Source organism: Rhinolophus sinicus, chromosome 5, assembly GCF_057876585.1.
Source record: "Rhinolophus sinicus isolate RSI-liver-muscle chromosome 5, RSI-T2T, whole genome shotgun sequence".
NCBI classification, from domain to species: Eukaryota; Metazoa; Chordata; class Mammalia; order Chiroptera; family Rhinolophidae; genus Rhinolophus; species Rhinolophus sinicus.
In genome coordinates this window covers 106,653,248-106,676,269 of record NC_142505.1, presented here as the reverse complement: position 1 = coordinate 106,676,269, position 23,022 = coordinate 106,653,248, and the positions used below count along the sequence as shown (strand labels likewise).

Sequence of the window (23,022 nt, the reverse complement as noted above, 5' to 3'; positions counted from 1 at the left end):
GCCTTCCCTACTGGAGCCCATGGCCGCGTCAGCAGACAGCACATGGCTGGCCTTTGGGACGTTAAGCATCAGATGTCTACGGACTCTTCTCAGTGGGAAAGGAGGAGATGGTAATATCGACTCAGGCCCCTATCCCCAGGCTCTGTCCTCGGCCATTTGTATGTGTTGTCCCACTATATTCTGCCAGTCTCTTCACACACCCAGGGCTGGGCACCATGCTGAGCACGTGGTGGAACCCTAGAAAGTGTCAGTTAGATGAATGAGGGATTGCCAGTTTTGCAGAAGAGAAAATTGAGATTCACAGATGTTCAGCGACCTGCCCCAGGTCACCAGGGGGCGGGGGCGGGGGATGGGGGTGCTGGAGGCAGGATTGGGAGGCTGGTGGGCAGTTAGTTCTCCTGGAAGAGTGTGCTACCTGAGAAAAGGCGGTGCACTTCCCAGATAGGGACATGGTCCAAGGCTGTCCCCTGACTCTCAGGGCCAGCTCTGGGGTGAGGCAATGCCTCAGAAGCAGAATTTAAGGGGGTGTCAAAAGAAACTCAGTGATCAAGATAAGTAATATTTCGATTCAATAATTCCGACACCACAGTTAATGCAAAAAATCCACGATGAGCAAAACGCCAAGTTTACCGTAAAAACTGGGTCCACCTTACTGATCTCACCTTTTACCTCAGGCTATCGTCTGACTTGGCCTGGTGCTCCCGACTTTAAATTGCTGTGTGACCTGGAGCACCCATTTTCCCTGCTGGGCCCCAGTTTCCCGGCCTGCCCAAAGGGAGCTGGCTCCAGGGGCCTCTTCCGTCTCTGACACGCTGGTGCTGGGCTTCGAGCCTCAGCGGCCCCGGGGCGGTTTCTGGGGTGGGCGTGGCCGGCCGAGGCGCCTGCAGGTCTGCAGCTGCGAAGCTGGGGAAGGCATGTCCTTCCCAGACCACGTTCACCCGTCCTTTTGCAGCATCTGGGTTGAGTTTCACAAGTGCCTTCCTAAGAATACGCAGGAAGGCGAGGAGAACCCAGGCCAACTGCAGACATGACGTTGGTACATTCTTGGCTCTTCGGGGCGGAGATGACTCGAGGGGAGCTCTGCTGGCTTTTCGTGGTGGTGGCGATGGCGATGACAGCCCCTCGTGAAGCCTGTCCTCCTGGGATGCTAGCTCTCGGGGTCACTGCTGTTTAGTCATGTGGCTTTTTCATTTATCTTCACTCCCCCCATTAGCAGAAATTCTTTTATTTTAAAAACAATGAGAGGGACCTTGGGGAACCATTGTCGTTATTTGCATAAATTCTTCTGATATGTGCTCGTTGCTGTGTCATTGCGTTTCTGATTCTGTCTTCTCCCACATATGTAGTAGGGCAACAGATCAGTTGCAGCCATTCACTAGCTCATTTGTTCATTTGTTCATTCACATAAATACAGTTACTGCTACCTCCTGAGGGGACAGACTCTCATGGAGGGTCTTCTTCTGCAATGCACCATGCCAAGCAGTCACCGGTTGATCCATCCAGTCCCAACATGTACCACACACCTACTATGTGCCAGGTGCACGTACATTCTAGATTTACACTATGACGCCAACCAGCCACATTGCTAGTCTTGCAGCACTGAGGCCAGGCTGGGGAAACTGAAGTGAACTGAACAGTCATCAGCAAACGGTGGCTACCCTCTCTGTGACGGTCAATGGAGTGTGTCTGTGAAGGTGTTTCCGGATGAGACTAGCATTTGGATTGATAGACTGAGGAAAGCAGATTGCTTTGCCCACTGTGGGTGGGCCTCACCCAATCAGTTGAGGGCCTGAATAGAATAAAGTGGCAGAGGGAGAGTTTGCTCTTTTTCTGCCTAACTGCTAAGGCATCTTCTCCTGTCATCATTGGGACTGATGCCACTGGTTCTTGTGGTTCTCAGGCCTCTGGGCACAGATAGGAACGACACCACTGACTTGCCTGGGTCCCCAGCTTGCAAATGACAGATGTGGGACTCCTCCATAATCGTGTGAGTCAATTCCTTACAATAAATCTCTTTATATATGTAAATAGGGTGATGTGTGTGTGTGTTCTGTTTCTGCTGGTTCTGCTCTCCAGAATAATATCGCCCCTGAGAAGAGCCAGGAAGAAAAGGCACGCAGTGCTCTGAAAGCACATGGTGGAAGGATCCAACCAGGTCTAGGGGTCAGGCAGGCTTCTCCCGGGAAGTGCTAATGGGGCTGGGATATGAGAGACGGCCAGCAGTTAACCAGGTGTAGAGCGGGTGAGGGAGTGCATCTGGCACAGAGAATAGCCTGTGCAAAGGCCCTGAGGCAAGGAGATAGGCGAGTAGGAGGTACTGGAACAAGGCCGGGGTGGCTGGAGTGCCGAGGACAGTGGAATGAGGCTGGAGAGGAACATAAAGGCCAGAGCGCAGGCTGGGCCTCACAGGCTACATTGAGGAGTTGGGGCTTCACATCATCGTCCTGACTGCACTGGTTCTTACTGTTATCACAGTTTTTCAGATGAACAAAATAAGGCTGAGAGAGGTTCATTTGTCCTGCTAGCAAACATTTACTGAGCATCTACTATGTGTCAGGTGCTGAACTGAACGCTGGGAAGACAGCTGTGAGCAGGACAGGCTGGGCCTCGCTGCTGGGGAGTTTCCATTCCATGAGTGGTAGAAACACAATGGGGAGTTGTTTCTGCCTGTCCCAAAGGCTTTGTTGCTCACCCATGTCACAGCTTCCTGGGCCTAGCCCTGGGATGAAAGATGCCCCGAGTTGTCCCCCTCAAGTGCTCCTGGTCTGGGAGTGAACTAGGGGACCAACTGATTTGCCTCTGTGCTTTGTTCACTGGAGCCAGCCCCAGCACCCAGCCCCTAAGCGGTGTCACAGCCTCACCCCAAATCTTCAAAGGAGGAGGCTGAAACTGAGGAGTGGGGGAGTGGCCCTGGCCAGGAAAGTGGCAAAGCTCCTTAGGACCTTCAGCTGTTGGGCCAAATCTTAACCACCCCTTCCCAATCTCATTTCCATTTTGTGGATTAAAAATGGTCACAAACTCTTTAGGGCACTTTTCTTCAAGAGGCGGGGGCTCTTTCTCCTTCTGGGCTGTCTTTGTGACTTAACTTTGAGCAATGCAATCAGCGTGGCAGCAGGGACAGGGGCCAGCCTCGCCCTCCATGCTCTGGGGCGCAGCACCCTGAATGAAGACACTCAGCCCAGCTGCCGAGTGATGGGAGAGCCCGGGGAAGGGCAGGGCGGACGGAGGCCCCAAGGGAGCAGGCCAGGCTGGCCGAAAGCGGTCCCACGAGAACCCAAGGCGAGCCCAGGAGAGGAAACACCCTGCGAACCCACTGCCTCATGTGACAGAATAAGTCACGGTGTTTTATGCCACTACGTTTTGGGGTGGCTTGTAGTCCATCAAGAGATCATTGAAACACCACCAGATGTGTCTGGGGGAGAAATGCAGAGAATGATCATGGACAGGCAAGGTGTTGTTCTCCCTGAGCCCCCATTCCCCTTTCTTCTGCTAAGTGTATCCTCGTTTATATGGAGCTGGTTCATTGCTGAAGAGAGAGAAGGAATGAAAAGAAAAGAAGACCTTGCCCAAATGCTGTTTACGTCACTGTGCTATTATTCTTATTTCTGTGTATTGCACACAGGCCATCATAGCAAGAGTTAGCGACATTTTTAAATGAACCCCCGTCCCTTGATCCCAGTGCTGTCACTGCCCCTTGTGTCCCCAGGACTCCTCCTGGCATTAAGTGGCAGAGGCACCTGGCTTTTTCAAAGGGACCACAACACGTTTTTTAACTGCATTCTCTGAAAGGAAAGGGATTTCACAGAAAAAGTCATCCCCCTCAGGCCAGAAAATTACCTCACATTGCTGAATTTACTCCTGGAAATGACAAATAAGCCAGCTCATTGCTACAGCCCTTTGAAGCTGAGACTCAGATTTCCCCAGGCCCTGCCCATGGCAGTGGCTGCATTTTAGCTGTTCTGCCTCTTCATGTACATGGCTCCCCCAGCCCCCAGGCACGCACACATTTCTAGGAGCTTTGAGGGTCCCACAAGAACTCCCATATAGTCCTCGACTTCTGCTCCAGCGGCCTCTCAAGGCCCACTGTCACTAAGTCATGTTGTGCCCTGGTCCCACACCAGCTCCCTGGGGGCTCCGGTCCAGCTGAGGGAGCCCCTGGCCAAAGAGGCCCCCAGCTCCGTCACCAGCTCCTCGCTGCATGGGGCTCAGGTAGGGGCATCTGAGCTGAACTGGCAGGACAATATTCAAGACAGACCCAGGGGACCTTCCCGAGACTCCGGCAAAACCACTTCCTCATTCTCCTTCAGTCACAAACAACCAACCAAAAACCTCACAAAATTGACTCCCGGAGGGCCTGCCCAGGCCTTTCGCAAACAGGCCCAGGCTTGTCTGAATTCCAGAGTGGGCTCAGCTAGAGTCCTCGCCTCCAATTTGGTTCAGGAAATAATTTCCTACCTGCTCTCACGTGAGCTTCAGCACAATCCCATGAGGTTGGCAGGAAACATACCGTGTTTCCCTGAAAATAAAACCTAACTGGAAAATAAGCCCTAGCATGATTTTTCAGGATGACATCCCCGGAACATAAGCCCTAATGCGTCTTTTGGAGCAAAAATTAATATAAGACTAGGTCTTATTTTTGGGGAAACACGGTAGTTCTGTCTCTTTTGCAAATGGTGTGGCTGAAGCTCAGGAGGTTACACGGTGGGGGTGGGGGTGCAGGATCGGACCCCAGTTGGGAGAGCATAGGTCCCACTCCAACTGTATAGCCCTGCCCTCCACTCCCTTTTGGGCTGGTGGTCACCAGCATAAGTCTGGGGGCTGGGAACCCTGGCTCCTTAGCAAATTCCTTGACTTCCCTCAGCCTCAGTTTTTTCATCTGTAAATCAGGTAGAAACCCTCCCTACCTTGCAGGGCTGCTATGAGGACTAAATGGGACAATGCCTGCAAAGAACCATGCTGGGCCGCTGGCACAGAGAACTACTCTCTGGCTGCCCGCTGTCCTCACAGATGGGCCAGAGACAACCTCCCACCTGGAACTCAAAGCTTTGATCAGCCATTAATCCTTCATTGGAGGAAATGCTCCATGACCCGACTTGACACTTTGGCCACAAAATGGATATAAAAACACATTTTATTCCATGGGGTTCCTGTAAGGATTAAACAACAACAAAAGTGATGGCTAATCGATCATGACTGTCATCCCTGTCCTAGCACCTTCCTTGCGTGGACCCTTATGGAACGTTCTCCCAAAGGTAGAGTGAAAAACTGAGCCGCGCCCATGACGGAGCCCCCAGGATGCTGCAAGCACATTCGCAACACCAGCTCCTCCAGGTCTCGGAAGGAAACTTTCCCTTTTTACAGATGAGGACACTGAAGCTCAGAGGCGTCACCCAAAATGACCAGGGTCGCAGGACACGTGCGTGGAAAACCACGGATTCAAGCGCGGTTCCCTCTGACGGTCCCATCCCAAAAGGTCCTGGAGAAAAGAGTCAACACGCTCGTCGGGAGCAGCAAAACAGCCTCCCTGCTCATTCTCCACGGGGACTTTTATTACAAACCGAGCTGTGGGTTGGTAAGAGGTCAAAGGAACAAATAGTCCAGAGGTGGCCTTGTTAGAAAAAGTCCCCAAATGGGAGACCAGGCAGAGGCTCCTGGGATGGGACTGTGCTGGGAAGGAGGGCTGTGACAGGGCTGAGGCCTTTCAAGCTGAGTTGTAACCTGGGGCCCAGAGGTACCCCCCTCCGCCCCCCCCACCGCCGCCAGTGCCCCCAGGCCAGGAGCAGAAACCTGATCTCAGATATATTACTACTAGTGGGGCGACTGCCTGGCTGGCTGCCTCTGTCAGACAATGGCGCCCTCTGCTGGCAGCACGACGCAACAACTGTCAGTCACAATTAGAAAGCGGAAGGGCACCCTGGAAAGTGGCAAATGTCATTCCACTCATAGTGCGTAGGCTTTAGGTCTCATCCCTGAAAATTATTGCTTTTATTATTTTATGTGTTATTTATTAGTACCTATTAATCTATAGTTTTAATTATTATTATTATTATTATTGTTTATGTGGGCTAAATTTTGATACATTTATAAAATACTTATTTTAACTCATTTTTAAGCCCATTACCTTAAACATAACATGGTTTTATGAAAAATAATTGTCTTTTTGAAACAAAAACTATTTTGTGGAAGAGTGGCATCGTTTTGCTTGTGCAAATCTCTTTAATGTCTGGCTTAATAGAAGACAGCTGTAGTCTCATGCGGCCCCACATTCAATCTGTTGAGCGAGATTGGCAGCAGAATGTAAAAACAATCTGGTCTCTCACACACATGCAGTTGGAAAGGGAGGAGGATTTTAAAAGCCTTTTTCAAATAATTGTGAATATTCTTCTCAGACATGATGCCCCAAATTGACAAATGGTACTTTCTCAAAGGTCAGCTGGAACCTGGAACCTGAAACCGTATCATTGGATGTTTTGATTCCTCTGTGACGTTAAAACCCACTGTTTTCTCTCGGATGGCTCTTCGCTCCTGCCTGGCTGTGTAACGTCGTATGCTCATCATTTGGAAAACATTGGTTCACCGGGTCGTGCAGAGCTTCCAAATCTTGGCACAATTTCATTTAAAAATATCAAAAGACCACACTTGCTAACATTGCCAGATGTCATATCAGAAGAGTATTTAGAGATTGGAAAACTGTCAGTCTCATGGTGGTGGATATAAATTTTCCCCAATTCGAATTTTCACTTGCAAGATCAAATTTCATTATTGGTAACAAATATTATCATTTTTCCCCCCTTAAGGTGACAAGCTCATTCCATTTACTTTCAAGAAAATGTCTACCAAAAGGTGAAACCTGAGGTTTGTCAGCTGTGCTTTCAAGTGAAATGATTGTCAGCAAAAAAGGGGCTAGTTTAGCTCAAAAAATTGCATAAGTGCTTTTCCTCAACACGGCTATCCCTGAGGAGGTGGCAAAAGTGTTTCATGCATTCGTCTTATTTTGTCACACAGAGTATTAAAAAGTTTATAAGCAAGGCCTGAGATGTAATAAAATTAATAATGTACACAGCTTGATCCAGGCCATTCTTTGGCGAGGCTGTTTTGTGTTGTTTTGTTTTGTTGTAACCATGAACGCACGGTGATGAAGAATGCACTGACAGGACAGCAGTTCGGTGCCACTCCCTCTCACTCCTGCTAAAGCCCCAGCAGCTTCGCCAGCTATTGCTTTTGCACACTTGTAAAATTGTTAACATAGTAGAGCAGGCAAATAATATCTTCGTATTGTCATGCAGAGAGTTTTAACTTTGCAGTCCCTTGAAAGATAGTTGGGAGGCCCCTGAGCGTGCAGAGCATACTTGCAAAACTGCCATATTGCACCAATAAAGGGGAGTCAAGAAGTGGGACCCGCAGGGGAGCAGGGGTGGAGACGTCTTCCTGTTTGCCTTCCTGGCAGTGTGGGGGGTGGTGGTGTAAGTGAATGGAGAATGTATATTGGGCTCTGCCTCTGGTTCCTGGCACAGAGCTCCTGAAACCCTTGTGATGTCCTAAGTGATAGGAGCACCTCTTTTTTGAATCTTGATTTTTGATCCCAGTTCCTGACTCAGAGTTCCTGAAACCCTTGTAATTTCCTGGGTGATAGCAGTGTCTTTTGTTCTAATGAGGTGACTCTGGGTGGGCTCCTGGATGGGGGCTGCTCATCAGAAAGTCCAAGCTGTGATGAGAAGCTTGTAATTGTTAGCCCCTCTCCCCATTCTCTTGAGCAGGGAGAAGGGCTGAGAATGGAGTTAATAATGATCGGTGATGCTTCCGGTGATGAAGCCTCCATAAAAATCCCCAAACTATGGGGTTCAGAGAGCTTCTGGGCCTGTGAACATGTGGAGGTGCTGGGGGAGTGGTGCCCTGGAGAGGGCATGGAATCTCCGTGCCCCTTCCCTCATACCTTGCTCTACGCATCTCTTCCATCTGGCTGTTCATCTGTAGCCTTTATCATACTCTTTAATAAACTGTCAAACATAAGTAAGTGTTTCACTGAGTTCTGTGAGCTGCTCTAGCAAATTAATCAAACCCACGGAGGGGGGCATGGAAACCTCTGATGTACAGGTGGTTGGGCAGAAGCACAGGGGACAACCTGGACTTTCAACTAGCACCTGACGTGGGGGCAGTCTGGACAAAAGCAAAAACTGGGCTACGTTAATCACAGGACTTTTTGTTTTTTAAGATTCAAAGTGAATTAAGAACCTAAATGTAAAAAACAAAATGAAAATAATGGGGACATTTTAGGAATATAACGTTGGATGGAGGTGATCTTCATAAGCAAGGCAGGAGACCTAGATGTCTTAAAAAGCAAGGGAAACAGAGCTGACTTCACAAAATGCTTAAAATTTTGTACAGCAAAAGACACCATACGCAAAGTCAAAAGGTTTAGGGAAAACAGCATGTATGACAAACAGAGAGCCAATTTTCCCCTTCATATGAAGAACTCTTTATAAATTGATAAATAAATGGCAAACAACTCAATCTAAAAGTGAGCCAGAGAGATCCAAGATGGCGGAGTAGACAAACACTGTGCCTGCGTCCTTCCGTGAACACATTAAAATTACAACAATAGAACAATCAACCTAAGAACCATCTGAACTCTAGCCAAACAGAAGTCCTATAACTAAAAATCATAAAGAAGAAGCCATGTTGAGACTGGTAGGAAGGGCAGAGGCGAGGAACGGGCCCCAAGCCTCCGTGTGGCGGTTGAGAACCAGGAGGGATATCGCAGCCATGGAGGTTCCCCCCAGAGGAGTGGGGGACCCCAGGCCCACACCGGCCTCCCCAGCCCGGAGTACTGGTGCCGGGAAGAAGAGCGCCACAACATGTGCCTATGACAAACAGTGGGGATTCCTGACCATCTGGGTGGGACGGCGGCTGCAGGAAACCCAGACGTCCTCTTAAACAATTCACGCACAGACTCACTCGCTCGCAAGCACTCACCTTGGGCTCCAGCAGAGGGACAGTAACTCGAGGGTGTCAGACTCATATGGGGGACAGACTGAGGTGTAGGCAAGGGCTGGAGGACAGTCGCCATTTTCCCTGTGAGGGGTCCTCCTTCCTCCCCTGCATCCGACAGGCGGGCGCCATCTTTCCCTGTGTTGAGCCCGCCCCCACAGGCCAAATTTGAATCTGATTGGCCGGTGAGCTCCACTGGGACCCCACCCACCCAACTTCCCCAATGCCGGAGGCACTTTCTCAAGAGCAGCCAGCCCCACTTGTATTGCAGTCTGTCTTGTAAACTATCAGAGCCTGTAGGCCCTAGGCGGGCTGTGACAGCCTCACTGTGCTCGGAGACTTTTGCTGAGTCACTCCACGCTCAACTCTGGCACCAAACCAGAGGCTATATTAACCTGGGGACCATAACTCTTCCCACTCTAGTGACTCCCTGAGACCCTGCCTCACCCAATTCCCATTCCTCATGAGGCTTTATTAGTGGCTGAACCTTAAAGGAGCCGGCCAGTGGCAGCAGGCCTCAGGGTGTTCTGGCTTTTTGCAGGGCTACCCCAGGCCTGGTACTGGTGGCAGCTGTCCTCGGTTCAGAGCGTGGCCTCTAAGTACAAACTGGTTGTTACACAGTAATCATGGGGATGTAGAGTACAGGATAAGTAATATAGTCAATGATATTGTAATAACTATGTGTGGTGTCAGATGGGTACTAGATTTGTTGTGGGGCAGGGTGAAAAAGGTAAAGGGATTCAGAAGCACAAATTGGTAGTTATGAAATAGTCACGGGGATGTAAAGTAAAGCATAGGGAATATAGTCAATGATATGGTAATAACTATGTATAGTGCCAGGTGGGTACTAGACTAGTCAGGGGGATCGCTTCTTAAATTATACAAATATCTAACCACTACGCTGTACACCTGAAATTAATATAAAATAATATTGAATGTCAATTGTAATTAAAAAATTTTAAAAAGGAGTAAAAGGTGAAGGGGAATAAGAGGTCCAAATTTCCAGGTATGAAACAAATAAGTCATGGGGATGTAACATACAGCAGGGGGAATATAGTCAATAATATTGTGACAGCAGGTACAGTGTCAGATGGTTGCTGGACTTATCATGGCGATCACTTCTTTAGGTATGTAGATGTTGAATAACCATGGTGAGCCCCTGAAACTAATATAATATTGTATGTTAGGTATATTTTTAATAAAAATCTTTAAAAAAAAATGAAAGTGAGTCAAGGATATGCAAAGGCAAATCCATCTTTTGCCATCAGGGAAATGCAAAATCAAATAAAATGCAACATTGTTTTCACCCATTAGCTTTGCAATGTTCAGAAAGAGTGGTAAATCGATTCTGAGGTGGAAAACGTTGGTGTGGGAGTGTTACTTGCTACAGCCATTTGGAGGCAATTCTGGAAATATTTGTTATAGGTTCATGAACATTTACTTTTTGGCCCAGGAATCCCACTCTTGAAAACCTGTCCTCTAGCTCATAAAAATACAAGTATGAAGATGTATATTTCAGCACTGAAGGTGGAGACGGAAGAGAAGGAAGCCCCCGGGGTATTCCTGGGTTGGGGGATTAAGCTGAGGTAGTCCTTTCAGCGGCTGCTGTGCACGTCACGGAGCAGATGACGGGTCTGTCTGTGCCAACCTGGAGAAACGGCTGTGATCCTTAAGGGGAAATAACAAGGTGAAGAGAAGTGTGGGAGACACCATCCATTTTTTTTGTCAAACCAAAGCCCCCAAGAGATGTGAATGTATGTGTTATGGACTGAATGTTTGTGTCCCCCCCAAAAGTCATATGTTGAAGCCCTAGCCCCCAATGTGATGGTGTGAGGAGATGGGGTCTTTGGGAGGTGATCAGGATGTGATGATGTCATGAGGGTGGGGTCCCCATGATGGGACTGGCGTCCTTTTAAGAGTCAGGAGGGAGCCTGCTTCCTCCCTCCGCTCTCCTTCACATGAGGTTACAAGGAGCAGCCTGTGACCCGGAAGACGATCCTCACCAGAAACCTCCCCTGCTGGCACCCTGATGTCAGACTTCCTGCCTCCAGAACTGGGAGACATAAATGTCCGTTGTTTCTATGTTCCCCAGCCTGTGGTTTTTGGTCACAGCAGCACAAACAAACTAAGGTGGTATGCATGAACACAGAGAAACATTTAGGAAGCCCGCTCCCACCTGACGACTCCACAGCCCCAAGCACAAGGGACCCCTCCTTCCTTGAGCTTCTCACTCAAGCGTGGCCAGGCTGGTAACATTTCCACCACGGAAATTGGCAAATGGTGCACATTACGGTTCTACCCTCTGGAAGCCAGTTGTCAAGCCTTTACCAGCATGTCACTGCCACAAGGGCCTGAAAAGGGCTGCAGGCACTGTCTCCAGAAGCCCTCATTCAAAGGCCTGATTATTCCCTGCACTGGGAAATGCATGCACACGGACTAATTTTATAGCACACCGGAGACCTTTCAGCTGCAATTACCTGGGAGTCTCTGGCTTCTCCTCCGAGGAAACACTGTTCTTTCCAAAGGATTTTGCGATCCATGCAACCTGAGCCAGTGCAAGGGGCTATACTGCATCCTTGCCACTAGGGAGCAGTGTTGCCACAGCCAAGGTGCCTGCTCAGCCTGGAAGAGCCAGGATGGAGCTCCCACCGCTGCATTCACCTCGGCAGCACCTCAGACCCTCCGGCTCCCTGGGACCCTCCCCTGGGGTTGGAGGAGGCGAAGGGGAAGAGGACTCAAACTTTAGTGTCCTTAAACTCAAACAGTATTGATTTCAAGATTGGGGAGAACTATAACAGCCACTTAGCACATTACGGGCTATGCCACGTGGTTACAAGCCCTGTGACAAGTCACTGCATTACTGTGAGCTTCAATTTCTCCAGCTGCAAAACAAGGAGGATAACAGCACTGACTTCAGAGGGCTTCGTGATACTAAATGACATGATATGGAACGAGCTTAGCCTGGTGCCTGGCAGGCACGTGGTGAGCCCTCAGGGACCTCAGCGACTGCTACTGATACAGTTTACAGTGTGTTGATGGTCTTACCCTATCTGAGCTCATCCTCTGAGGCATCTACCATTATTTTGCATTTTATGAATATAACACTGAGAGACATAGAAGGGAAGTGATGGTCCCAAGGTTACACAGCGAGTAGGGGACTCGAATCTGGCCTACACAGAGCCAAAGTCTCGCCTCCCTAACTCAGCACAGCAGAGGCAATAGTGAGAAGAGTGTTCGCAGCCGGCTTCTCCAGGGCCTGACTGAGCCCTCCGTCCGCCCCCCACTCCTGCCTCCACCATAGTGGGCTACCTGGGGCTCAGCATCCCCCTGTCTGAGCCCAATTCCTTCCTTGGAAAATGAGACTTGCACACAGAATTGCTGGCAGATTCGGTGACAGTGAGTGAGGAGTGCTTCAATACAAAGAAGCCATCAGTTCATCTCTTCATTCAACTCAGGTCTATTGTGATACAAATATTTGCAAGTGCCTGGGCCACAGTGCAGGATAAAGCCCCAGGCTTTGCTCGAATGGGCTGGCAGTCTGGGAAGAGAGGGCTGACGGAGCTTGCTTCTTCCTCTGGGCACAAGCACCACAGCCTGGAAGAGCGGAGAGTCTAAGGGGATAGGCAAGGCACCTTTCAATACCCCCTCCTCCCACCCTTCCCATCACATGCATGCAGGCACGCACGTGCACGTATATGGAAGCCCTAACCCTCGATAGTTCAGAATGTGACTATATTTGGAGATGGGGTCTTTAAAGAGGCAGTTAAGTTAAACCAGGTCATTAGGGCGGCCTCCAATCCAATATGACGGGTCTTCTTATAAGAAGAGGAAATTAGGATACACACGAAAGGATACACACAGAAGGACGACCATGTGAACACAGAGAAGAGGACAGCCATTTACAAGCCAAAGGGAGAGGCCTCAGGAGAAAACAAACCCGCCAACATCTTGACCCAGAATCTCCAGCCTTAGGCAAGAACCGAGACAGAAAAACAAAGGGTCTCTCAGCCGCTGGCTGCGCGGGTGCAGCTCACCACCAGGGGGCAGCGTGCCCTCGCCGAGGTCTGGGGGCGCCTTTGTTCCGCCCCCCTCCCAGGGCTTGCGGGCGCACCAGGGTCACCTGACAGGCCCCACGCCGGCCCTGGGAGCCCCCGCAGACCCTCCTCCACACTCCCGCCCTCCCTCCTCTCCTCCAGCGAATTGGATTGCTTTTCATCTTACAGAGCCTGGCTCAAAGATCTTTCAGTTGGTTCCCCTTTCATGGAGCCTTCCTGGATCTTCTGCACACACACGGATGCTTCGCAGCCACCAGCCCTCACTCTGGGACCCGTGCTATGCAATGTAGATTCCAGCACCCCCATTCTGGCTACAGTGAGTCCAGAAGCCTGTCCTCAGTCCTCGGCAGAAATCTGGAGGCCCCCAAGGCCTCCTGGGTTGGGAGAGCAGACAGGGCCTCTGTCTGCCACTCACTCGGGGCTGGGAAGTTCTGCTTAGGTCTGGGGACCTCCTTACCCAGGCCGACGTCTGCGTTCCCCCTGTGCTCCAAGCCCAGCCTGGTTCCTGATAGTCAATCCCTGTGTGGGTTCCTGGGGTGCCCTGGCTCCTGGAGGCCCCCACAGGCATGCCTACTCTCCTGCAGCTGGCATTTCTCTTGGTTGGGCGTTGTGTTCTTAGGCTGGGAGTCCTTTCAGACCCCAGGTGAGCCCTACACTGGGGAAGATTACTTGGCAATCAACGGAGCAGGCATCTCAACCCAGGCAGGCTGTCCCCAAGGCTGCTCCAATTCAGAGTCCACCCTACCCTCAACCCTCCCCCCCCCACACACACACACAAGTGTCTCCAACTCACTCCACACTGAGCATTTCCTCTGTGCTGGAAAACGTCCTTTATGTGCATCTCTTCATTTCACCCGCAGACAGCCTTGCAGAGTACAGGTGCTGCCTCACCCGTTCCACAGATAAGAAAACTGAGGCTGAGATCAGGGATGGGACCTGCACAAGCTCTGCCTCCACCTGTGCCTCACAGAGCTGTGCCCTCCTTCTGAAACCCACCCACCCCCATTTCTTCTGCCTTAGCCTCGAGTTCTCCGGTATCCTCCTGCTGTCTCTCATGGGTCCCCATCCTGTTTCTTCAGAGACGTCGGTGTTCTCTACTTTCTCATGTGACTGCTGCTTCCTGTCTCCCCTCTCAGCTGAGTTTCATCAGACAGGAACTGTGTTAATTTTGTTCACCCCACACATAGTACTTTGCCTGACATATAGTAGGTTTGCAATGAAATGTGTTGAATGTATGAATGAAAATTCAGAACAACGTTAGGGAGTGTGTGACATCATCTCCACCATCCCCACCAGCCCCACCATCTCCACCATCCCCACCAGCACCACCATCTCCACCATCCCCACCAGCCCCACCATCTCCACCATCCCCACCAGCACCACCATCTCCACCATCCCCACCAGCACCACCATCTCCACCATCCCCACCAGCACCACCATCTCCACCATCCCCACCAGAACCACCATCTCCACCATCCCCACCAGCACCACCATCTCCACCATCCCCACCAGCACCACCATCTCCACCATCCCCACCAGCCCCACCATCTCCACCATCCCCACCAGCGCCACCATCCCCACCATCCCCACCATCTCCACCATCCCCACCATCCCCACCATCCCCACCATCCCCACCAGCCCCACCATCCCCACCAGCCCCACCATCCCCACCATCCCCACCATCACCATGCTACAGATGAAGGCTCCCAGGCTCAGAATGCGGGCTAGTATGGAAAAGAAGGAATGTTTCGGATGTATGTGAAGAAGAAGTCTGTCAAAGTGCATTTGGTTAGTTTATAAACACAAGATGACATGTATTCGTTCATATTGCAAATATTTTGCATGTTTTAATAACAGAAATCCAATGGGCTAAGATAGTCGACTTAGTAAAATGCATCTTGGTGTGTGAACCACACGAAGACGAAGATGACAGAACAAGGAGGCTTTAGAGTGTTTCTCTTGCTGTTACTACAGCTGTGGAATGAGCCAAGAACACAGCTGGAGCTGGACCAGGTGGGGCCTAGGGTCAGCCTCAGGCTGCAGTGTCGAGGCACCACACAGGCTGCCCTGGTCACGAGCCCCCTCCTCCTGCTAATGAGATCATGAAAACGAAAATGCAAGTGAAGGGCAAATAAAGGAAGCAGTGGGGCTGAGCCAGCTGTGGCCTTGCTAGCTGCAGCCCAGTGGGTAATCGGGGGGTTTGCGGGGAACTTGGGCTGCTAATAGAATGACTGCACTGACCGGCAGGTGTGGAGTCCTTAGGGTTCTGTCTTGTCAGGACGAGTTGGGGTCACCCTTCCTGTCTGGCTTGAAGATGGTGGTGGAGCCAAGTCATGGGGCCTTTGAATGCTCATCACTGAACTTGGATTTTACTCCAGGAAGCATGGCGGGTTTGGACAGAAGTGCTCAGGTTTGCATTTAGGAAAGTGAGGAGTGTGGGGGGAGGAGGGAGGCCGCAGGCTGGGTGTGGGGAGACGTACAGGTGTCTGCCTGGCCACGGACCAAAGAGCTACCCTGTTCCCACTGAGGTTCCCATTACAGGTCACCTTGTGCTCTGTCACTGAAGACCCACATCCTTCCTTCCTGCAATTTGGGGCATCCTTATTCAGCTGTTACTCAAATCCTGGCTCCTGTCCCTTTCTGCCCATTTCCTCTAAAACATCAGCATTTAAACATTTTTTCCTAAGGCAGTAAATTCATGGGAAATTGTTATACCAGCAGTAGGAGACCAATGCATTCCTTCCCCTATCTGGACTCTGTTTCCCCACTGAGGCTGTGGACCCAGGGAAGCTTCCTGCACAGGTATGAGTGAGAGGGGGCCAAGTCTGGGTCGGTATAAAGCAGACATTTCCAGGGAGGCTTGGTCTCTCCCCGTGTTCACCATGGCTCCCCATGTTCAAAGCAGAATGGAAGTCCCCAACTCAGATTCCTGCCCCCGGGTTCTGGAAATGGGTGAGGGGGGGCAGGTGAGAGAGGTGATAGGAACTGGTGGGGTCTGTAGGAAACACAGAGCAAAGGCTTTGGCTCCAGGGGCGGCCCCACCGTGTTGCCAGGTGAGGAGGTAGCCCAGGGTGGCAGGATCATCCAGCTCTGCTTAAAGAAGTGAGGAGAATGGGTTTTCACGGGAAATCTCTCAATCCTTAATGTTGCCAACCAATTAGAAAAGAATTAAACATGGAGTGAGCCAAACCAAATACATCTATAGGCCAACCTGGCCTCTAGGCGGCAGCATTGCTGCTTCTAGCTTCTTTTTGCAAACTCTGGGCTCTTGTGGCAGCCAGATTGGGGCTGTAATGCTGGCTAGGCCACTGCCAGGTCACCTGGGCAACTTGCCCGATCTCTGTGAGCCTCAGTTTCCGCATCTGTAATAAAGGAGTTAGAATGCTGAGCTCACTGGGTTGGGGGAAGAGAAGACGATGGTGTGCATAGAAAGTATGCCAAGCAGGGCCAGGCAGAGAGTAAGCTAGTGATTAATGCTTGTTGTTATTGTTATGACTGTTATCTTACTGTGTGAACGGAAGACAGCTGTCTGTCTCCCTGTGCCCTGGGCTGGTCCTGCAGGAAGGGCCTCTGGGTCAACGCTTGATGGCAGCTTAGAGACTGAGCCCCACCGAGGTAAAAGTCTGACAAAGCCTGTTGTTTCTGAGGCCACATGTGTGGCAGGTGTGAAGTGTTATGAATGTTGGAGTCAGAAGTAGGAACAAAGTGGAGGAAAGTGCTATAAAAACAAGGCCACGCACATTGCATCCCAGTTGCCACCTCCCTGCGTCAGCGTCCCATCCTGTCCCTTTATAAAACAACATTTGCAAACCTCAGATCACCACGCCCCACTCACTAGACCGAGGTCCACTTGCAGCAGCCACATCCTCTGCACCCTAAAGACATTTAGTGGACTTGGTGTTCCCTGAACTTTCGTTCCTTACACTACAGCCAGTATCTTCTACTATATTTGCATAATGTGTTTCTCTACGTTGACTCACTTTTTTACACTTCTATAAATGTAGCTCTAGCTTAGGAACGTCGTATATAAAACAATAGCTTTGAGGAGCTAATTATTTTTTTATGCATGTTAAGGAAGAAGTGTTGCTGTGAAAAATGTTAAAACTCATCCGTGTGAAGATGGCAAACGATCCTGCCTGCTCTTGTGATGATTGGGTACCTCTTTGGGGCTGGGCTGAGATAAGGGGCAGGTTTGTTCCAGCTTTGGTTCCCCTGCAATGGGGGCTTGCAGACATGGGAGGCAAAGGTGAAGAGAAGAGTCAGGAGAAATGGGCAGGCTCAGAAAGGTCCGGCCACTTGCCCAGAATTACCAGGTCCCCAGACTCTGGCCATAATAGGCTCAGCACACAGGGATGTGGGGCAGGGGGAAGATGGGGGAAGAGGTCCGGGAATCCGGGGAGACAGGCTAGGAGGTGAGACACGGCACTGCCACCAAGGGGAGGCTGCCTTCAGCAGCTGTCGACACTGATAATTAGAAGCATCATGGAGCCACCTGGGAAATGCTTACATGTGACCGCAAAGAAGAAACAAAATGGGAAAGCAAAACTGATTCTGCACCAGGACCTGAGCTATGCAAAAACAGAGCTGCCTGTGGACAAAGCCTGCAAAACATGCAGTCTTGCACTCCTAGGGCGCTGTGTTTGTGGGAATTTTTTCCCATCTCTTTTCTAAAATTTCCCTGATGTTATCACTTATTTATTTATTTTTTGACAGGAAAAACACACAGAGGAACCCTCCCTGCCCTCCTCCTAAAAGCAACAAAAACTGGAAAGCAAAGAAATCTGAAGCCCCCTGCACACAGCTCCCTTCGCTTGCTCTGTAGATTCTGCTCCCGCATTTATGTCACAGGTTCTGCGCTGCAGGAGCCACAGCCCTGCTGGAAACAACCTCCCCGGCATGCAGAATCAGCTGGGGCTGGCTGGGCCGGGGGAAAGGACAAAAGGAAGAATCTTCATGCCCCCTGCCAACTTCCTGCCATCACAGCCCCCTGCCAGCACCCAGGATCCTGTGCAGGAGGGGTGGGGTTGGGAGAGGTATTGCAGGGTGGGGTGAGGGGAGCAGAAATTGCCTTGGGTCCCCACTGTGGAGACGCTGCATTTGCACAATAAGCTATATTTTTCCAGAGTGCCTGTCACTTATTAATTAGTTATTCCTTCAACTTGCCAGGCAAGCTTATCTGCCAGGTGTTTGGAATACACGGCAGAGGCCCTGAGCTGGGCAGCTGAATGCTTTGGGGCAGAGGCCCCAGCTGAGGGATAGGGTCTTCAAGGCCGTGCCGATTCCTTTCAGAGGGCACAAAGACACGTTCATTTCTCCGCTCCATCATCCAGCTTGCGATATGGACAGCTATATATGGAGCTGCCACTGCGGGCCCCACACAGTTCTGGGCCCGGAGATCAAATGGTAGCCAAGCCATGTGAGCCCTCTGCTCTTGAAGAGCTCACAGGCTAATGTGGGGGACGGCCATCACCATTATCCCACAAACGATACGCAATTCCAAGTGGTAAAAAGGAAGGAGACATGAGAAGTAACTCTGGGCTCTGTCAGATCAGCCTTTCTGTGAAAGAGACGAGGAAGCATTGTGTGCAGAGTGGAAGAAGGCAGGTGGCTGTGCAGGAGTAACATCCCGGCATAGGGACCCGCACGTGCAAAGGCCCTGAGGCAAGAGGGAACATAGCACATTCAAGGGAAAGAAAAGCAGTACAGCTGGGGCAGAGACAGTAATTACAGAGGGAGGTGGAAGAGGGGTCAGGGAGGAAGAGGCGAGCCTCGCAGGGCCAATTAGGATCCGCAAGGGTTTGGGTCTCTGGCCTAAAATAGTGGGAGACACCGAAGGAGTTTAAACAGCTGAGTGACATGGTCTGATTTTAACCCAACGGGGTACCTACAAGCTGGGCTGGAATCCCCAGAGTCATTGCATTGCTCCAAGGTTATTTTCTTCTCTGTAAAGTGGGAGTCAGCAGGACAAGCTCACCAGACCATTACCATTTAATTGGTGTCTACTTAATGCCATGTGGGTATAACCTTCCTTGCTGTGGATGAGGGAACTGAAGCACAGAGAGGTGAAGTGACTTGCCCAGGGACACACAGCAGAAAGTGGCAGATGTTGGTATGACCCTGAGAAGTCTGTCACCCTCTATCGTTATATGGCCCTGGAATGTGGCTGGGTTAAGATAAGAGATAGAAGTGGGCAGGACAGGTGAGGAACTGGCACTCTGTACACCAGTTGTGTCTCCTTCAAATCTAGCCCCATCAGAAGCACAGAGGAAAAGACCAGTGAGGCAAGGGAGAGGGCACGAATGCTGTTTTGGGCCCCGGTCATGCATCACAAACCTGTATACTAATGCCTTGTGTTCACAGGCAGAACTCTTCCTGGGCCTGAGTTAGAACAGAGCTGGGGAGGCAGTGGCCCGTGGTGATTGCAAGGGCTGTGTGTCATTGGACTGAGGGTGCTGACGCAGAGGCTTTCTCAGAAAGATCCCTGGACACAGAGGCCTCCCCCTCCTCCAGCACCTACATGTCCTACCCGGCCACCTTCTCTCCTTACCCGGGCCTTTCCCTGTGGCCTCCTAGGCTCTGGTGGCCATGGGTCCTTGCTCCCTCTTTAGGCTGTTTCAGGACGGTTCCTGGAACAGCCATTTGAGACAGGCAGTTGTGCAATGAATCCCGTTTAGAGATGAGTTTGTTTGGCCTGCACTGTTGTTTAGAAAATGTGAACTGATGCTGTGAAAACAGGAGATTTTGTGTAAGAAGCACAGATTTGTGCCGGGCCCTGTGCTAAATGCCGTGGGCTCAGTGAGAAGAGTCCAGAGGCCCAGGGAGACCAACGGCCAACATGTGTGTATGCACGGCAGTGATGTTATTGGATGGTGGTCAGGGGGTCTTCAAGGTTGAAGAGGAGGCAGCCAGGTGAAGGAGAGGACGTGTTTGGCAGAGGGAGGGGTGGTCCAAGGGAGACACCAGCGTGCTCAGGGTTGGCTGGGCCAGCGCACCAGTGGGGCAGGTCACAGGCAGGCGGGAAGACGTGTAGGTCAGAGGACCTCGGTCTCGCAGGCCAAGGACTTTTGTCATGAGGCCCAGGGGTCAACAAGGGGGGGAGAATGCACAGATGTCAGTAAAGCCCTCACTGTCACTGACTAGTTTGTTGTAGCTGCTACATTGAACAAGAACGACTTGCAGAGGTGGTCAAAAATAACTTGCTTTTTCTCTCCTGCATTAGAAGGGAGGTCTCGTGCCTCTCCTCTTCCTCCCTTCTCTCCTGGGTAATGAGACAGGCCTAAGTCACTTAAATCCGCAGCCGCAGCCTCAGGACAGGAACTGAAGTGTCCACCTGTCCACGCACCCACCCACTCTTTCGCTTCCCCGGGGGGGGAGAGGGGTGTAAAGCAGAGAGAGGAAAGGGGAGTGAGTATGTGGAGGTGACCAGGTGGCTCTACATTCTCTGGCTGGGGCAGGTGGTTAGTGTGTATCTATGGGTGCTCTGGGGGCTCCCGTGCTGGGGACTCTGGCCGTCACTGCTGTGAGGGTGACGCCTCTCATTTCGATGGCTGCTCTTTCCTCAGCCTCTGCTTCCTTGCCCATCCCTCTGTACAGTGCTAGCTGCCTCTTCCAGAAGGTCCTCTCAGCAGAACATGAAGTCACTCTCAGATTTCTCTGCTGCTGGGACCACATCTGTCCCAGGAAACACTCACAGTCCCTGGCCGGCCCTGAGGGAAGTCAGTCACATCATCAAGGTCCTGTCACCACTGTCATTGTCACCGTCACCACCGTCGTCATCACCATCATCACCGTCATCATCATCACCACCATCCATCGATGTCACCACCACCATCATCACTCTCACTGTCATATTTGTCATCACCACCTTTTCCATCCCCACCATCATCAGTCTAAACCAGGAGTCAGCAAGCGTTTTCTTAAAGGACCACATAGTAAATATCTTAGGACTAGTGGGCCATTTGGTCCCTGTCTTTGAAGTCTGCTTTGAAGCCACAGACAATACGCAACGAAGGAGCTGGCTATGCTCTAAGAAAACTTTATTTACAAACATAAGCAGGCTGTAGTTTGCTGACTCCTAATCTAAACCGAATTCAGAAATAATATTTCCATGATGGCATGGGAATCCAACAGCCAAGCCATCCTCCATCACGGTCACAACCCCGCCTTACTATAGAACCCCAGCCCGTGCAAATGCTCCCACACACGCAAAAGCAGACACCAACATAATTCCACAAACCCCTCCCCTCGCTTCCCCAGCCACCGCCTTTCTGCCATTTTTAAGACCATGTTAAGAGGAAAAGTTGAGTGGCAGTGGTGGGGGCTAGGAGGTAGCCCACTAGGACGTAAGATTAAAAAGAGAAAGGAGCCTCCAGGGACCGTCTTCTCTGCTGGAGGAGCTCGCTGCTCTCTCTTTAAGTCATTTCAGAAGCTCTGAAGGTTTGAGGTCAGAGAATGCTTAGATCTTCAAACCTCAAGGCAGAGATATTTTCTGACACAGCTGCCCCAGCCTTGTCTGACTTCCTAGAATAGCTGAGGAGAGCTGCCAGGGTGAGTCTTCTTTGTAAGTTAAGTGGCTTCAGTGATTCTTGCCGATGATGGCACTTTGGGGCCGTGGAAAGTCTGGGGGCAGCTGTGAGTTTGAACATGAGACCCAACATCTGCTCGACCTCCGGCAACCACTTCACCCCTTAACCCGTATTCATGCTGGCACAAGGGGTGGAGAGCACCTGCCCCCAGAGGGGTGTTGCGAGGATTCCACGAAATAAATAAATGTCCTGTTTTCTTAAATATTCTGAACTCCAGGGTAGAAACATGAAACTGTTGTTTTTCTCCATGTCTGCTTTTGGCTGTGTGTCATTGGAACTCGCTTTTCCGTCCTTTGTCAATATCTCAGGCACATGATGGATGCTTACGAGTCCTGTTCTCTGGATCCAGCCCAACTTGTTTCTTTTGATTTCTCCTCCTTGTAAAGCCACTAAGTGTCCTCATTTATTCATTCAACAAATACACACTGGCATCTGTTCTGTGCCATGTGGCACAGAGATGAAATGGGCCGGTTCACTGCCATCTCAGAGCTCGGGGTCCAGGAGGACAGTCACACAGGAAACTGACTGAGGCCCTCAGATGGACGAGGTTAGATGGCCCAGGAGAGAGTACTGAGAAGGGCAGAACTGGTGCCGGAAAACCACCTCAAGGCTGCCCTGGGCCACATAAGAGGCCAAGGGAGAGGCAATGCCGGGATCTTTGAGCCTTCAGCTGAGTGCACAGTGTAGGGGCTTCGTCCATCCCCTCCTCCAGGACCCAAACACGTGCCCATTTCAGAGGTGTTCCAGCACCTTCCACACAGAGGCCATGATAGCCCCGTTAGGTTGGCCAGAGAAGCAGTGACGATCGAAAGACTGAGGAGGACAAGTGCAGCCAGTGAGCAGAGACACGTGTCCTCTTCCCTCTCCCTCCTCTTCCTTGGCCCTTGAAGAGGGTGCAGACAGGAAGTGTCCAGAGACAGATGGGAACAGCTGACTGTCCTACGAGATCAGGTCAGGGAGAGCGCCCAAACGTGCCCTGCGGGTGTCTCTCCACAGGAAAACAATATGAATGGGGAATGTTCCTTTTCAATTCCTACTGATGTTTTGGTATGAAGGGGTTCGGTTTCATGGCTCAGAGAGACCCTTATTTCTACATCCAGACTTGCCTGGGAAAGGGGGTGCCTATGGACTGTGGGGCCATGGGCGCTAGAGGGGGCTGTGGAGAGCTTGCACTGCACTACATGCCTAGGTGTGGGAGGGTTTCTGACATGGCTGCCATGATGCCCAGACCGGGCAGTCATGTCCTGGGGTAACCCCCTCCTGTGAGTGGGGTGGGACCTAGTGAGTTGCTTCTATTGAATAGAACGGAGCAGAAGTGATGGATTGTCACTTGTAAGATTATACAAGACTGTGATCTCTCTCACTCTGTCTCTCTCTTCCCTCTTGATGTCTTT

The 23,022-nt window shown here is 50.9% G+C and overlaps 1 long non-coding RNA gene across 2 annotated transcripts in view; it reads right to left on the bottom strand.

Annotated features, from left to right (window-relative positions):
* LOC141567312 (uncharacterized) overlaps window positions 1-23,022 on the bottom strand; it is a 66,745-nt gene that overhangs the window by 10,081 nt on the left and 33,642 nt on the right. The window lies entirely within an intron of this gene.